The sequence below is a fragment of the Homarus americanus genome, unplaced genomic scaffold (assembly GCF_018991925.1).
Source record: "Homarus americanus isolate GMGI-L3 unplaced genomic scaffold, GMGI_Hamer_2.0 scaffold34360, whole genome shotgun sequence".
Taxonomy (NCBI): Eukaryota; Metazoa; Arthropoda; class Malacostraca; order Decapoda; family Nephropidae; genus Homarus; species Homarus americanus.
The window spans coordinates 10,680,363-10,698,715 of NW_024739403.1; the positions used below are offsets into that span (position 1 = coordinate 10,680,363).

Consider the following 18,353-nt stretch of genomic DNA (forward strand, 5'->3'; position numbering starts at 1 on the left):
AATGAGATGCCAGCATTTGGATCGTGGGTGTTGCCACGAACCCTTGAACTTGTCGGCCTGTCTAAACAAGGTGTTAGTGATAGTGAGGTAGTGTGCAGCACACTTACAGAGGAGGAGTAGGCTATTGGGATTAAACTTGCTTAGTCCATTTCTTCCTATGGTTCCCTGCCAAATGTCAGTATCTCTGCCAACTCTGGCGTAAAAGACCTCCTTGATGTCATCCTTTGCATCCAGTGTTGGGGCATATGCACTGATGAAAAAGGCATGACGTGAATGATTGAGTGGGACTTGGAGCATCATGAGGCGCTCGTTGATCCCAGTAGACAATTAAGTCAGCCTGTGTAGGATGCGTTGGCGGATCGCAAAGCCAACTCCATAAATGCGGTTTCTCCCCCAGCAGGCTTACCCTTCCAGAAGAAGGTATAGCCAGACCCCCGTTCTGCAAGTTGACCCTCGTCTGGGAACCGGGACTCACTAATGGCTGCTATGTCGATGTTATACCTAGCCAGCTCTTTTGCCACAGGGGCGGTTTTTCTTTCAGGATGCTCATGTGTGACAGCATCCAGAAGGCTCCTGACATTCTATTCAGCAATAACAAGAGGTTGTATAGCTTATTTTTATTTGGATCTGTGATTTTGATTGTGTTTTCTACCGCATAAGGATGACTTTGCTGGGTGCGGTTGCCCAGTCAGGTTGTTTTTTCAGACAGGCTATGTTTAGTGAACCTTTTCCAGCCCCCTCCCCATGTGAGGGTGAGCAAAGTGACTCCTCGAAATGGCTGTTCAGTCGCACAGACAGGACAGGATTGCACTGCTGCCTAGATCCCAGTGCATAAACGACCATCTTATCTGTGCCACCCATGTGCAGAATTGTGACTAGAGACTCCTGGCAGTCATCTTTGCCTGTCCCCGTCGCCACTTGTCCGTCGTCATAGAATTTTTGGTTTGGTGGTTTTGATGATGATGAGAGGTCTGATGAGCTGGATGATGGCTGCACGTGAGTTGATTTATGTAGTAAGGCAGTAGCGCAGGCTGCAACCACATATCTTGGCTCTCCCGTTTCCTGATCCAGTGGTGCAAGTGTTGCAATGACTGGGGAGAGGGAGAGTTGCAATAGGCTGCCAATATCCCAGTTTGTTGGGTTTCGCCTTAGTAGCCTGTCCATCAGGCATTGCCTTCGTCTGCTGGTGCAATCGTTGGGTTCCCATGGTGGTCACCTCTTCCGTCTATACCGCCGTTGGGGTCTAGTTGGGGCTCTGAAAGTATGTCTGCCTGATGCAGGGCTCCACCGCAGATTTTTCGTTCGGGGTTTACTTCCGTAGTCTCACCCCCAAGGTTAATCTGCATGGCAGCTGGACACTGGTTGGGTAGGTGCCAGGATGTGTCCACATGCCAGTGGGCCTGTGCGCCGTCCCTCTGAGGCCCACTGCTACTCCGAGATCCCCTGCTTGCCTAGCCTGGGCCCACGAGGCACCCAGTTACCGTGTGTTGCCAAGAGGAGGCACAGCAGGAGTCTTGATGGTGAAGAGGCTGTGTACTGGTGTAACGGGCCGAGTTTTCTCTTTTCAATAATTTACCATCCAGCTACTGTTTTCTGTTAGTATTCCATTTACTCATATACTTATTTGTTCGGTGTAGCATTCCTCCAATGAGTACCCTGTTGAATATACTTATTCTCCTTCCATTCTTTACATTTATATTTATTCTTATATGTTCTTACTTATATTCTTATATGTTCTTTACCTCTATATACCTTATATTCTCATATATTCTTATATAAGTAACTCTTATGCTTCTCTACTTATGTTTTCCAAGTCAAGGTTCTTTCTTTTCATTTCCTTTCATATAGATTGTATTCTCAGTTTCAATGTTCTTACCTTTCTGAAGTATACTTTGTTTTATGTCTTTCTTATACATGGGTTAGTCTGGGGAACCATGTTATTCTTTGTATAACACTTTTTATACTCACAAGGGGTAGCTGCCACCACCCAGACTTTTCATTATATAACAGAACTCATGGAAGGGTTTTGGGTAGTGTGGTAGATGTATAGGAACGTGAGTAAGTATTATTTTCTGGGAACCAATGTTTAGAAGGAGTAGAGTGGTGATACTCAGATTACTAACTCAATATTTATTAATACAGTGAGTGGAGAAGATGCATCTTAGATTCACTCAGGCTAAACAGAACCGAAATTAACTTATTAAGTCATCAAACACTTCAAGAACTTATTACCTCATTAAACACCTCCAAATATTCATTACTCTATTGGATACTGTTGTAGTATTTCTGTGACAAGTAAGAATTAGAAATGCTTACACACTGTCAATAACCCTGGACCCGCAGGTCTTACTTTACCAAGGAACAAATTACCTTCTCAATTCGTGGTTAGAACATCATACTCTCAGGTTATTCTTTCATGATTACTACAGATGAATACATAACACAGTGGACTAACTCCACAATTATAGTAACATACAATACCTCCTGTTAGTTTGCAAGGAACAACCTGGTACCTTGAACTCTCATTCAGTGGTTCAATACTTAACCTGGGATGACTATATTTCTGCTAGTCATCCCTAAGCATGGATATTAATACGGCTCCATACATATAACCAAGAACAGTGGGTAGACCATGATCATATGACCGAGTCAGTGGGCCAGCGTTGTTTACAGCGACCGCCAAGCTGAAGGCTCGCTCGCTAGGTGCACTCAGGGAGGTTGACTCGTTACACACTGGCAGAGTAGTGAGGCGCTTCCCGGGGGAATCGTGTCCTGGGATTCTAAATGCGCCCCCTTAGAGACAGTCTTCAAGAACCATGGTGCCCATAGGTAGTTATCGACCCTCAGGAGAGTGGCTAACACATCCGCGTCTGTAGACGTGGAAGAAGAGTCACGAAAGCGTGAATATTTAACTTCACTATACCAAACATACGTCTGGCACCGGTTCAGACGATAGCTAGAGCTCTACTTTACTTGACTTAATTGGCACTGAAGGTACTATGTTGAAACATGAACACTGATATTCGCAAAAATGACTAAGTTAAACTGAGTTAATATGGCGGCGTGGAACACACGTGAACATACCTGTAGACGTGGAAGAAGAGTCACGAATGCGTGATTCTCCCTCGTGTAGAGGTATATACGTGCCCCCGCTGGGCGGCTTGGGCCGCCATATTCATGCCAGAAAGGTCAATCTTACCAACAACATACCTTCTCTACCATGTTGGGTCACCGTATATTTAATTATGAACCCCAGTGTTCCGGATCAGGGTAATTTCCTATGTCTATTCATATAATCTAATCAGAGGTTGAGCTTGCCAGGAAAAGGTGGAATATACACGTTGATAACAACAATTCTGCAAGCTCAGGCCTACAGCGAACAAGGAACTATTCACAGGGAGACGTTAGATCTTGGAGATTATACCAGTTGACAGAATAGTTCAGGCAATTAATGACTTTCTTAAATAGATAACTGACACTAATCAAACTACAAACATCAGATTCTCTGATGTCGGGGCGACAAAATGATCTAACTTCAGGCGCGATCAGAAACTCATGGATATTCTTAGGAACGAAACCGATGGGTATCGTTTGTCCTGGCAGACTCAACACTCACTCACTTGACACGTCTTACCAACAATAAGGACAGTTGAAGCGTTCAACACCACTCATAATGGATCTTGAATGTTTCAACTGTAAACCGACATATCTAAGCTGACTCTAAACCAGGGTGTTCTCTCTCACATTCAAATTCATTTTATAGAGAGGTTGGTTTCAGTAAGTCAGAGAAAATGGGATAACAGGGGACTGAGGCGTCTTGAACTGATGAGAAAACGGAGTCCTCAGATGGAGGACTCAAACTAAAAGCAGATGTACATGTTTTGTGGGCTATTGAGCGTAATATGAATCATTTGATTTTGGCGTTAACCGACGTGTACGACCGTGGTCGTTACACTGGCAGGGGAGGACTTATGCAAGTTACTTCCCTGTTCGCCATGAGGGCTGGCCAGCGGCAGCAGCTGAAAACAAGAGGTAACAAACAGTGCTTGCACCTTAACACGAACATAATGCTGCCACACACACGCACACACCTTACCCCATCTCCATCTTCCCTCCACAGCTCCCCCACTACCTCACCACCCACACTGACCACTCACTTGTCCTCACACGAGACGAAGATCCCAGACAGACCGAAACGTTTTGTCATGTTTACAAGAGTTCATTCAAATGTGGGTATAATTCTTGCACTTGTAAATCATCGTACTGAGCATTAAAACATGAATGCAACAATTTAATCTTGTCTACTTGCTGTACGTTAACAGACCTACACAAACAACGTCCACAAACCTTTATCAACACCTCTTATATAAACAGGGTATAACTAAATTGCTTTTATGTTTTGAATATCTGTTGTTTTGATAAACAGTAAAAATCATTACGTAATCTGAGCTACTTACTGCTAATGTGGATATAGGGAATGTGCCACAGGTTTGTAGTCTGCTTGTCATCTCACCTCTTGTTGATGCTGTCTTCCTCCAATATTGTATCACCCAACATTGGGTAACGACCATACCATCTAGTTTGTAATTATGCCCTTAAACCCATTAACTGTGGAATATGAACTTTGTTATATACTTTCAATATCTTTATTACTGTAAACCATTCATCGCCATATTTATGTTATCAGTAAATGGAGATTTCTTTGTCATTCTTCACTTCAACCAACCTTACTCTCATTTCACACCCCCCCCCCGTCTCCCTTAAAAACATTCTGGTGCAACATCTGTCGGGAAGTGTCACTTCTTTCTACTGCTTCACTGTTCGAGTCTCAGATGTTTCGAAGTCACATTGTGGCTGGGAGCGAGAGAGAACTTTTGTCTGCGACTGTAGTCTCGTTCAAGATTCTTCAAACACTGCTGGAGACAGCTGGCAACTCAAGGCCGTTTGTTTTCTATAGTACTTAGTAAAAATTATCAATGAATTTAAAAGTGATCAGTGATTGGTTACTTTAGTTTCCCCATTGCCTAATTAATGGTAGGGCTTAATTTTGTTCAAGAATCATCTGTTTGACTTTTCATGAATGTCTTATTATTTTTGTCATGCAATTGTGTTACGTGTTCTTCGTGTCAGAAAGTGTTGTGACGGCACCGAGTGTGAGCCCTTTCAAGACAAGACTTGACCAACACTGGAGCAGGTTGAGGTACAATCAGGAGCCGGTGCATGCCCATTATTTGCCAACAGTACGTGACAAAGACGTGACCGATCGCCCGGGCGGCTAGCGAGCCGATCTTTTGGTGAAGAGGATAAATGAAAAGGAAAACTGCTCAAAGGCGTGACCGATCGCCCAAGCGGCTAACCAGCTGATCAGTGGTGAAGAGGAAAAAAAGTGTGTTGGTTTTCTTAGACATTATCGGTGGCACGAATGGTAGTAATGCGGGCAGTAACAGCAAGTTGGTGTTTGTCGAAACTTAATTTAATTCATTATTAAGACAGTAAACATCAATATTTGTTTTATGTATTATAAATAACTGATAATAGGGATTACAATTAATATAATAACAATAACTGAGCGAATATCCTAAAAGTTTTGTTTAATGCGCATGCGCTAATATTAGTCTTCGTGAAGAAATGCTTCCTGCTGCCATATAAATCAAATGGACACTGCCCCACAACTGACTAGACGACCTATTAACATCCTAACCTAGAAACTTTCGTTACTTTAGACATACTAAAGTTGTATAAAATGTTATATTTACAGAATCAGTTTATCGTGTAAGTGAGCCCCCTCCAAAATGACAAACAATAAAGTCGGTAAGCATCGCGCAACAACCTTGACTAGCCGAACAAGTTATTGCGTTTGGACTTCTGGCATCAACAAAGTTTTAATATTTAAAAAAAAGATTGCTACAAAGACTATTTGAATTACCTATAACTAACTTCAGTAGCTGGTGTTTTCCGAATCAGAAATAACTGAGAAAATCTATGATAACGGAGTTTATATATTGTATAACATTAAAAAAGTTATTTGGCGAGACCTGGTGTCTTTCTCCGACCTGCTGGGTGAGGAATTGGATGAATGTGGACCATTAGTGATAGTGTGCAGCGAGGGTAATAAACGTCTACGTCTAGTTGTTTCTTCGGCAAAGGAGCAGAGTGAAAGGCAGGATATAATACGACATCAATACACGAACCATGGTAAGAACCGCTCATTGTTTCCGTGCAGTTACTGGAAGAAAATTTAATATAATATAATATTAAAACAAAAACTGTGTAATTAATACAGTATATTGTTCCAACAAGCCGCTACAATTTATTGGGAAATAACTTCATGAGGAATGTGATAGAAATGATTGATTTTCATGAAAAACTTTCACCAGATACAAATAAAATGATTTATTTGTGCGACTTAGAACAAGTACAGTAGTGCCAGGAATGGAAATGAGAAACACACGGATTCACGTCGCATATTGTACCTCGTTCTTGAAGCATGATTGTTTTAGACTCTTCTTAGAATGTGATATTAAATGCACCACCAGCCCAAAATATAAAGTTCAATTATAAGAACATAAGAATGGAGGAAACTGCAGCGGGCCTATTGACCCATACTGGGCAGTCCCGTTTATACCCAACCCCTATTGCTCATATAAGCATCCAACCTATGTTTGAAGCTATCCAGCGTATTCGAGTTAATGATGATATTTGGTAACTTGTTCCATTCATCCACTAATCTGTTTCCAAACCAGTGTTTACCTATTTCACGCCGAAATCTAAATTTGTCTAATTTTAAACAATTGTTACGAGTTCGCTCCTGGTTGGATAGTTTGAGTACCTTTGTAATGTCCAATTTGTTTAACCCTGACTTCCATTTATACACCTCTATCATGTCGCTCCTCACTCTACTTCTCTCGAGGGAGTGCAAATTAAGATGCTTTAACCTGTCTCTGTATTCAAGGTTCCTAATGTCCGGGATTAGTCTTGTCATTCTCCTCTGGATTTTTTCCAATGATTCTATATCCATTCTGTAATACGGTGACCAGAACTGAACTGCATAATCCAGGTGAGGTCTCACAAGCCCTAGATATAATTTTAAGATGACCTCGCTAGTCTTGTAACTAACATTCCTTTGTATGAACCCAAGTACTTTATTAGCCTTGTTACGAGCAAAAACACATTGTTTACTTGGATTAAGATTCCTACTTATCATTACTCCTAAATCTCTCTCGCAGTCGGATTCCACAATGGCATCGTTGTTCATCTGGTAACTGGTTTTCCTGTTTACATCTCCTATACTGAGTACTTTACATTTGTTCTCATTGAATTTCATCAGCCATTTTTCCTACCATACGAAAATTTTGTTTAAGCCTTCCTGTAGTTTTGCAGAGTCCTCGTCAGATTTAATTACACGTCCTATTTTAGTGTCAGCAGCAAATTTACTTATATTGCTGTCTATGCCGATATCTATGTCGTTTATGTATATAATAAATAATAATGGTCCAAGTACTGAGCCTTGGGGAACTCCACTAGTGACGTTGCTCCAATGCGATTTAGTGCCGTTTATGCTCACTCGCTGTTTCCTGTCCCGTAACCACGCCCTAATCCATTTAAGGATATTACCTTTGATGCCATGCGCTTCTACCTTTCTAATTAGTCTTTCGTGGGGGACTCTGTCGAAGGCTTTGCTAAAGTCGAGATATACCACATCATAATTGTGCCCCTCGTCCACCGATTCGAAAACTGATGAAAAGAATGTTAATAGATTAGTTAGACATGAACGCCCGCTTGTGAAGCCATGTTGGAAATCATTGATCAGCTTGTGCTTCTCCAGGTGGTTTCGAATAGAGTTTGAAATAATTGATTCTAGTAATTTACCTACTATTGATGTTAGACTGATTGGGCGGTAGTTAGAGGATAGTGATCTATCCCCCGGCAATAATTATCCCCACAAAAAACCTACTCAACTAAATGTACTTGAATAAGTAAGAACAGTTGAAATAAGTGAATCACAAAAGGGAAGATAATTAATTAATTCAATTTATGTTCTAAAGGGAGTAATGACAAGCAAACATGAATTTAAGGGAATAAGTAATTGTATAATAAAATAAGAGTGATGCCGGAAGGGCGAAAATATACCGTAAGGAGTTAGACCAAACTAATATTACTTTACATAAATATATTACACAAACATACAGTATATATAAACAGCAATCACTACAAAATGATTATTTCCTACCAAACAGGAGATTCCTTACCACCAGGATCCCTTCCTAGGCCTAACTAAACGTGTCACTAATACCTGATACCCCTAGGGCATTGCAGAAGACTGGACAAGGCACTAGACAAGGGTCATACAGAAAGAACCACGGACACGCCACTCCCATGCCAATGGTTTTTTCGCCATTGCGGAAGCGGCAGTTTTACGCTGTGGAGCGCTGGCCCTATATCAAGTGATCCAGGACATTTGGTTATTAGATATTTTATATAATTAATTAATACTACTTGATTTGACTTAACAGAGTAAGACAAATATGCATATTATCAAACATACATAAATATACAATGCAATCTAAGAATCTAAGAACAATACTAATATAATAAGTACACTAATGTTTATAGTTTGTGTGAAATGGTATGCGGAATATATGCCTCACTTGGCGCGTAGTTCTCGACATTAAATGCGGGACACTTCAAAAAAGTGAGCTTACAACTAACTGGAAGCGAAAATGGATATACAGCTACAAAGTGAAAGTAATAACTAACACAATCAGTTTAAATCAACATGAAGCAAAATAATTCATAATATAAACACAAGGTACTCAATGACAATAAAACAAAAAATAATTTGCATATAGACATAGTTACTAAATAATCAGACTCGAGAAAGTGCATCAGCCAACACGTTCTCTTTTCCGCGGATATGGGAAATGTTCAAGTTATAGGGCTGAAGTGATAGAGCCCACCTCAAAAGTCTTTGGTTGGTATGTTTCATCTTGTCAACAAAAGTAAGTGGGTTATGATCAGTGAACACTTGAACGGGATAAGCAGTGCTGCCAATATATACTTTGAAGTTTTCTAGTGCCATGATCAGTGATAAAGCCTCCTTTTCAATGGTGGCATAGTTTCTTTGATATTTGTTAAATTTTCTAGAAAAATAGCACAGCGGATGAAGCACTTGATCACTCTCACCCTCTTGCAGAAGCACAGCACCGGCGCCAATTTCACTGGCGTCGACATGGAGAGTGAACTGTTTCTGGAGGTCAGGTGCAAGTAGTACAGGAGCATTTGCCAGCAGGGATTTAAGATTCTCAAAAGATTCCTGGCAAGCCGTAGTCCACTTGAAGGTTTTCTTGCCACTCAGCAGGTCAGTCATGGGAGAGGCAACGGAGGAGAAGTTTGGACAAAAACGGCGGTAGTACCCCGCCATACCCAGCAACCTCATCACACTCTTCTTATCGCCTGGCACTGGATACTGTTGAATTGCCTCAATTTTGGCTGCTATAGGCTGGACTTCCCCTTGTCCGACCACATGCCCCAAGAAAGTGACGTGGGCATGGCCGAACTCAGTTTTGACGAGGTTCACCGTCAGCTTGCTTGCAGCCAGTACGGAGAAGAGGGCTTGTAGACGACTCATGTGATCTTCCCAGGAACTGCTGAAGACGATAAGGTCGTCTAGGTAACAGCGGACACCTTCCAGACCAGACGTGATGAAATTCATGAGGCGTTGAAAGGTTGCAGGGGCGTTCCGCATACCAAACGGAAGGACTGTGAATTGGTACAACCCCTCAGGAGTGACAAAAGCAGAGATGGCCCTGGAGCTTTCAGTCAGTCTTACCTGGTAGAAGCCCTGGAGGAGATCCAACTTGGTCACGTACCTTGCCTGTCCAAGATCGTCGATCATGTCGTCGATGCGTGGCAAGGGATAACCATCGGGTTCAGTGACAGCATTCACCTTGCGATAATCCACACACAGCCGCATTGACCCATTCGGCTTTGGAACTAGAACAACAGGGGATGCCCATGGACTGATGCTGGGTTCGACGAGGCCTAGCTCTTGAAGACGCTGTACCTCGGCTCGCACACACTCCCGCTTGAAGGCATTAAGACGGTAGGGACGCTGTCGGATTGGCTTGGCTCCCCTGGTCTCAACGTCATGCTCCAGCACTGAACAAGAGAGTGGGTAATCACCAACTATAATAAGATACTCCTGTAATAGAGACTTTATATTATTGGCTTGGTCACTAGAGAGATGGCACAACTTAGCACTGGGGTCCTCCAAGATAGTCGAGTTTTCAACTTTTACACTAGACCCATTCATTATTTCAGAAAAACACTGATCTTTATCATCCTTACACTCTGGCACAATGATACAATTTGGCAAGGATTGATCAACACAAGCAACTGCTTTTCCCAGGGTTTCGTTACGAACATGATATGACTTTAAAAGATTGACATGGATAAGGCGTTTTTTCTTACGCCGTTCAGGGGTGTTAATCACATAATTCACGGACCCCTGTTTTTCTAGTACTTCATATGGACCACAGTATTTGGATTTAAAAGGGTATCACGTAAGGGCAGGAAGGCCAACACCTGCTCCCCCACTTGGAATTCTCTAGGTTTTGCGTGATGGGCCTTATCAAAATGCAGTTTCATTTTCACCTGAGCACACCTAAAGTTGGACTGGGCAAGTTCTACAGCCAGACGCAACTTCTCCTTGAATTGGACCACATATGAAGATAAGGGCGTCGCGCTCTGATCACTCAACCAACACTCTTTTAACACCTTAAGAGGCCCTCGCGCCTCATGTCCATAGACGAGCTGGAAGGGCGAGAATCCTAGCGACTCTTGTTTACTGTCCCGAACAGCAAACAAAAGCAGGTCAACTCCCTCGTCCCAATCCTTCCCAGTCTCCAGACAGAAGGTGTGCAACATGAGTTTTAGTGTCTGGTGAAACCTCTCTACCACCCCCTGTGACTGAGGGTGATAGGCCGAAGACCTCGACTGCCGGACTCCCAGGGTTTGCATTACCTGATTAAACAACCGGGAAGTAATATTGGAACCCTCATCTGACTGCACCACTGTAGGAAGGCCTACTTGAGTGAAGAAGTGGGTTAAGGCTTTAATAACATTCTTCGCTGTGATGCGGCGCAAGGGAATGGCTTCAGGATAACGGGTTGCACAATCAATAATGGTTAGCAAGAACTGATGACCACGAGGGGTCTTAGGTAAGGGACCGACACAATCTATGACCACCTTACTAAAGGGCTCTTCAATGACTGGGATAGGCTGCAGAAGGAATGGTTTAACACTGGGGTTCGGTTTCCCCGCTACCTGACAATCATGGCAAGTGCGACAGTAAGAGCTGACGTCTTTCTTCATCCTAGGCCAAAAGAACTGGGATAAAATTTTTGCATAGGTCTTCCTAACTCCTAAATGACCACCCACCTCATCATGAGCGATACTAAGTATGTCCTGCCGCAAAGGTTTGGGAATAACAACTTGATGATGAACTAACCAAGGGTGATTGGCAGGAGAATTGGAGGGACGGAACTTCCGCATTAATACACCAGACCTAGTGTAGTAGCAATTTGATTCTTGCTCAGCTTCTGTCTCAGTAACTGACCTATTGAGAAAACCTACTAGCTCAGGATCCCCTGCTTGTAGCTCAATAAACTTACTCCTAGTGATGGGAGAGGAACCAAAACTAGTGACATCTGGGTTCCTATCTCCATCAGAATTACTCTGGAGGTTATCTGGTTGTGGGGAATCCTCAAAAAATTCACTGAGACCAAGATCAGTATGGTCCGGCTGGATAAGATTATCCTCGGACTTCTCACAGTCCTGGAGGGAAACTTCATCAACTTCACTAGTCTCTTCTACCTCTGTACTGCGGCTCATGCTACGGGTCACAGCACACGCAGGGAACAACCCTGGAAAGTCTACTTCTAACGGCACAGTATTATTCTCGGCAGTGGGACAAGATGAGATCACAACATTAGGGAACATCATGTCGCCAACGAGGTCATTTCCTATCAATAGAGAGACCTCTTCTACAGGTAAGCTATCTACTACTACTAACGTGACATAGCCTGACTTTATGGATGACCGCAGGTACACTTGACAAAGGGGAATACGCGACCCACCGGTCAAACCTTTCACAAGCACCCAGCTACCAGTATAGCATGAATCCAGGAATGGAGCAGCTTCTTTAGTAACAAGAGATAAGGCACAGCCTGTGTCTCTCAAGAGTTTAACAGAAGTGGGTTAACGAATTGAGGCACAGCCTGTGTCTCTCAAGAGTTTAACAGAAGTGGGTTAACGAATTGATCCAAAGCTAAGGAACCAGGAGAACAAAATGGTTCAAAGGTTGATATCATAGAAGAGGGGGAAGCATCCAGGGCAACAGTCTGACTGAGGGCAGTGACACAGGGCTCCAATAATTTCTCCGATTGCTCGGCCACCCTGACCAAAAGAGCGGGGGATCCTTGGTGAGAGGAATTTCTTTTCTTTAGCTTGAGACAGTCGCTGATGACATGTCCTGGCTTCTTACAGTACCTGCAACTAGAGTTTCTCTCACCAGTAGGAGTAGATCCACCTGTCCCATGTACCATGGGCTCACCCGGGGTAGATGATGCAGAACCTGAGGGTCGGGTCGGTATGACAAGAGGCCGGGACCCCGATGTAGATGTTGGTGTGGGCCGCTTGAAGGAAGTGAAGGACTGGGACATGGGAGCATAAGACCTGGAATTTACATTTCTATTAGTTAAGGAATAATGATCAGCCACTGGACCAGCATCAGCCAGGGTACAGATACCTCTCTGATCCAAGTGTGCTCGAATGTCGCCTGGGATACACTTTCTAACCTCCTCTAGCAGGATTAGTTCAACAAGCTTGTCATGTTCTACATGGGCAGACTCACTTTCAATCCACCTCCGACAAAGGACCTGTTTCTGCCTGAAGAACTCCACAAATGTTTGTTTGTCAGTCTTCCGGCAGTTACGGAACTGTTGCCGGGAGGCTTCAGGAACAAGTTTATAAGCGCTCAAAACCGCGGACTTAAGAAGGGCATAGTCTAGACATGATCCTCAGAGAGGGCAGAAAACACATCTAATGCTTTACCAGTGAAAGATCTATAAATAAGTTGAGACCATTGAGAAACAGGCCACTTGTTAAGTCGGGCAATTTTCTCAAAAAGAGAGAAGAATTTGTCTGGTTCTTCCTCATTAAATTTAGGAACACTGTTGAGACATTTGTCTACACTGAATGTTGAAGTATTACTACCCTGAGCCAAACCTCGTTGTTTGAGAGTTTCCAGCTCCACCTCGAGTCTCTTGAGTTCAACTTGTAAGGCCAAATTACTTGGTGTAACAATTTCCTCTGAATTTTCCGACGGTTGGGCTATGATTTCATTGTCAATAAGGTAGTTGAGGACAGCCTCTTCTAACCTAGCCTTATTCATGGAAGAGCGGTCTTCTACTTCATAATAAGCAGCGAGGGATTGCTACTCTGCCTTAGTAAGCCCCTTCAGTACTTCGGCTGAAGGTGAAGCCAAAAAGATTTCCAGGTCAAACATGTTGAACTCAAAATCGAGTAGCGAAAAAAAGTAACCGTGGCAGCTAAGCTAACTAGCTAGTTAATTAATAATATTAAAATGCAATCAACTGTGAAACACAGCAAGGGATTAACCAAACACCTGGTACACAAGATAAGGGTTAACTCACCAGTAGCTTAAGCAATAACAGGAGCAATATAAATGAACACTGTGAGCACAGCAACTTACATCCAAAAATACTTAGCGATGAAACAACACCTGGCGAGTAACAACACTTGATATAAAACAACAATGGTGGTTAGCTCCTGGACAGGCCCCCACTTGTCGCAATCCCACTACCCTTTATACTTGGGGAGTGAAACCTACCCCAAGTTATTAGCAAATAAAGGAACAAATAGGGAACACGGCAATAATTATCCCCACAAAAAACCTACTCAACTAAATGTACTTGAATAAGTATGAACAAGTTGAAATAAGTGAATCACAAAAGGGAAGATAATTAATTAATTCAATTTATGTTCTAAAGGGAGTAATGACTAGCAAACATGAATTTAAGGGAATAAGTAATTGTATAATAAAATAAGAGTGATGCCCGAAGGGCGAAAATATACCGTAAGGAGTTAGACCAAACTAATATTACTTTACATAAATATATTACACAAACATACAGTATATATAAACAGCAATCACTACAAAATGATTATTTCCTACCAAACAGGAGATTCCTTACCACCAGGATCCCTTCCTAGGCCTAACTAAACGTGTCACTAATACCTGATACCCCTAGGGCATTGCAGAAGACTGGACAAGGCACTAGACAAGGGTCAAGGCTAGAGAACGAATGGACACGTCTACCCTATGCCACGGTTTTTCCCTACTGTGGAAGCGTGCCCACGCGGTGGAGCGTGTCTCATATCACGTGATCCAGGACATTTGCTAGATATTTTATATAATTAATTAATACTACTCTTGATTTGACTTAACAGAGTAAGACAATGATGCATATTAATAACATACATAAATATACAATTAACCTAAGTAACTAAGAACAATAATAATATAATAAGTACAATTAACAAGTTTATAGCTTGTGTGAAATGTAGGCGTGAACATATGGCTCACGCTATGCGAGTTCCCGAGCGCTCAGGCACGTGACAACACCAATACAGTTTCGGCTCATCACGAGCCCTTCTCAATTGGTAATGAAAGAGACAGAGAATATTACACAATATATTATTATGATTATTATTATTATTATTATTATTATTATTATTATTATTATTATTATTATTATTATTATTATTATTATTATTATTATTATTATTATAATTATAATTATTATTATTATTATTATTATTATTATTATTATTATTATTATTATTATTATTATTATTATTATTATTATTATTATTATTATTATTATTATTATTATTATTATAATAATATTTTCGCCCTGTGGGTCAGTGACCTGTGCCCAGGTGGGCTAATCCCCGTAAAAAAAAAAAAAAAAAAAACTGAATTTCTTGCCTCGTCCTTCTTGAACTCTTGACATATGCTGTTCAACTCGTTCAAGAAGTTCATGGATGCATTCCTTGGACAGCCTATACCTCTTGATGAACTCCTCAGAGAGATAAGCAAAAGGATTTTGATGGTCTTAATAACAAACCTTGGTAGCCTCACAGCATCAGCTAGCCTTGCATACCAGAATGTTATAATGCCAGCCTGAAAATAATAAAGCAAAATCTAATATCTATTATCTATATAATGAGGTAACTAATGTATATTAGGTAAATTTCTTTTGATAATAGTTTACAAGCTTGTTGCATAGCTATTGCAGAGAATTTCCTTTAGAAATTTGCAGGGATGTCTGGTGTTGTAATAGCCCCTGTCTTATAGGCAGAAGTAGTTATATAAATGGTTTAATTACATTTGATTTATATACTCTATCACCCTCTGTAACTTTCCACTAGCTATGAGGTAGCATGTTCAGAGCACGTGATAAGGTGTTCCCACGGGAGGTCGTGTCACTTAGTGCTGAGCTAAGGCATTAAGTACCCGGCTCTCTGGCCAACTCTTGCGGCAGTAGTTTTGATATCCTTGACGAGAGGAAGACTTTATTGAGAGCCATCGTGGATGGTTCCATCTTCCCTCGAGGGAGGACGTATATTACTGTTCTCCCTCGACGGGTATTACAAGCATTCTCACTCAACCCCTCACACCAACAGGACGTATTTAGAAGAGCTATTTAATATAGCCTCCGTCCTCATTGTAACACTCATAGCTACAGTCCTCCGTCCTCATTGTAACACTCATAGCTACAGTCCTCCGTCCTCATTGTAACACTCATAGCTACAGTCCTCCGTCCTCATTGTAACACTCATAGCTACAGTCCTCCGTCCTCATTGTAACACTCATAGCTACAGTTCTCCGTCCTCATTGTAACACTCATAGCTACAGTCCTCTGTCCTCATTGTAACACTCATAGCTACAGTCCTCCGTCCTCATTGTAACACTCATAGCTACAGTCCTCCGTCCTCATTTTAACACTCATAGCTACAGTCCTCTGTCCTCATTGTAACACTCATAGCTACAGTCCTCCGTCCTCATTTTAACACTCATAGCTACAGTCCTCCGTCCTCATTGTAACACTCATAGCTACAGTCCTCTGTCCTCATTTTAACACTCATAGCTCAGTCCTCCGTCCTCATTGTAACACTCATAGCTACAGTCCTCCGTCCTCATTGTAACACTCATAGCTACAGTCCTCCGTCCTCATTGTAACACTCATAGCTACAGTCCTCCGTCCTCATTGTAACAGTCATAGCTACAGTCCTCCGTCCTCATTGTAACACTCATAGCTACAGTCCTCTGTCCTCATTTTAACACTCATAGCTACAGTGATTAAGTTACGGTGATATACACTTGGAACTGTATATAATATATATTCCTAATAAATAAAGAAGGAACACATTAGATTTCACTACAGAAGACCCAATAAACTTTGATCTATATTTTAGTATGTCTTAAATATAAGGTAATGTGCTTCTCAAGTGATTGTTACAAGTGGTGACAACCCAGGAAGGTTGTTACATATATGACAGTTTCACAAGTAATTGTTATATCACACTAACAGTCATCTCAACAGATACATAGTTGGTAAAGGTAGAGATATTATGTTCTCCCCATTACTGTGGCATACTGGTACAAAGGAGTAACTGTTACAGTGCATTTGGATGCATTGATGGGTCTCATATCCCTATTAGAAGCCCTGGACTACATCGCTGTAGAATGGGGTGTTATTGATACATGGTTTTAATTTGTAAAATGTAGTTTGTTTGAAAGTAGAGCAATTGTAAATGGAAGCATTATTGGTTTGGTAAAAAAATGCTTTAGATAATAGATCTTGTTATCAAGGTTATTTTTCAAATTTTTTTTGGCTTTACATAACACATTTTATTTCCTCCAAACAATATCACAGTATAACTTGAAACAATATTTCAATTATAACCAAATTAAAAAAGGATTACGCTTGCATGACTAAAGAAAAATATATCACAGTACAGTACAGTATGTATGTTCTAGGCCTGTTAACTGCTGATTCCGTCTGGGTTAATGAGGCTGGAACATGTATATTATATCTGGTTTTAGTAGCGAAACCCAATTGTCTGTTATCCATTTATTCAGGAACTATCTAGGATACAGTTCCAAGTGTATATCACTGTAACTTATCACTGTAGCTATGAGTGTTAAGAGGAGGACGGAGGCTATGTTAAATAGTCCTGCGAAATACGTCCGGTTGGTGTGAGGGGTTGAGTAACAATGCCGGAGGGCGCCGGCCTTTAAATGCTGACCTTAACAGTCACTGGGCCGCGCCTCAAGGATCCTGCCCATCACGTGATATGATCATTTCACCTCATAGCCAGTGGAAAGTTACAGGGGGTGATATGATTATATAAACACAATGTACTGCCCTGATATTTATCTAAAGACTAAGGGGCTGATACATGTATGTAAAATTATATAATTCAAACAGTTTAGTATTTTGCTTGAAATAAAAAATGTACACTTTTTAAAGGCTTCAAAGTACTATACTGAAATAGTTTGCAAGTGTTAGAGAAAAAAAAATAGTTCCTCTAAATAAGAATATAAGAGAGCCGTGGCTCTGAGGTGAACAAGGAGATTTACGGCAAGGTATAATTAAGAAGTGGGAAGTACAGAAGAAGAATTATAGCTGGTGGGCCTTCCACCTTGCAGAGGCTGGTTTGTGGCTTAACCAGTGACAGACGTCCCCCAATCCTCCAGGGGCAAGGGAGGTTAGATAAACTAAACTAAGCTGGTTTAAAGTGCGATCCAAGGGAATGTGCTGTTTTAGGGTTTATTGGAGGGTCCCTTCAGGTCCTTGTGTTGCTGAAGGGATGTTCCTCATCTTTTGTGATTAGGCAGCCCGCGCCAACTTATATACGGTTCGGTGACTGCAGCTACGATGACTGACCCTTCTTCCGCAGAGGGTTATACAGCCAGACCTTATCACCGTCCTTGTAACAGACCTGGATTGCTTTGACATCATAGTTGCGCTTCATCTCTTCACCTGAGAACTCCAGAGCTCCTCGAACTTGATGGTGGACCTCCGGCAACCTTTCTTGAAGGCTTTTGATGTAAATGGTGGTTTCTTCAGGAAGTTCTTCATCAGGTGGTCTTCCTGTCAGCAGGTCCACTGGCAGCCGCAGTTCGTGACCCAGCATCAGTTTTGCCGGTGTGTATCCAGTTGACTCGTGGGCAGCCGACCGATATGCCATCAGCAGAGCAG

At 41.8% G+C, this 18,353-nt stretch overlaps 1 protein-coding gene across 1 annotated transcript in view; it reads left to right on the forward strand.

Moving 5' to 3' along the window:
- The first annotated feature begins 6,062 nt into the window (after nt 1-6,062).
- Nucleotides 6,063-18,353, forward strand: part of LOC121874640 (juvenile hormone esterase-like) — a 214,271-nt gene continuing 201,980 nt past the window's right edge. The window contains exon 1 of the mRNA XM_042378868.1: nt 6,063-6,195. The gene's annotated coding sequence lies outside the window, so the exon portion shown is untranslated. The remainder of the gene's footprint in view (nt 6,196-18,353) is intronic.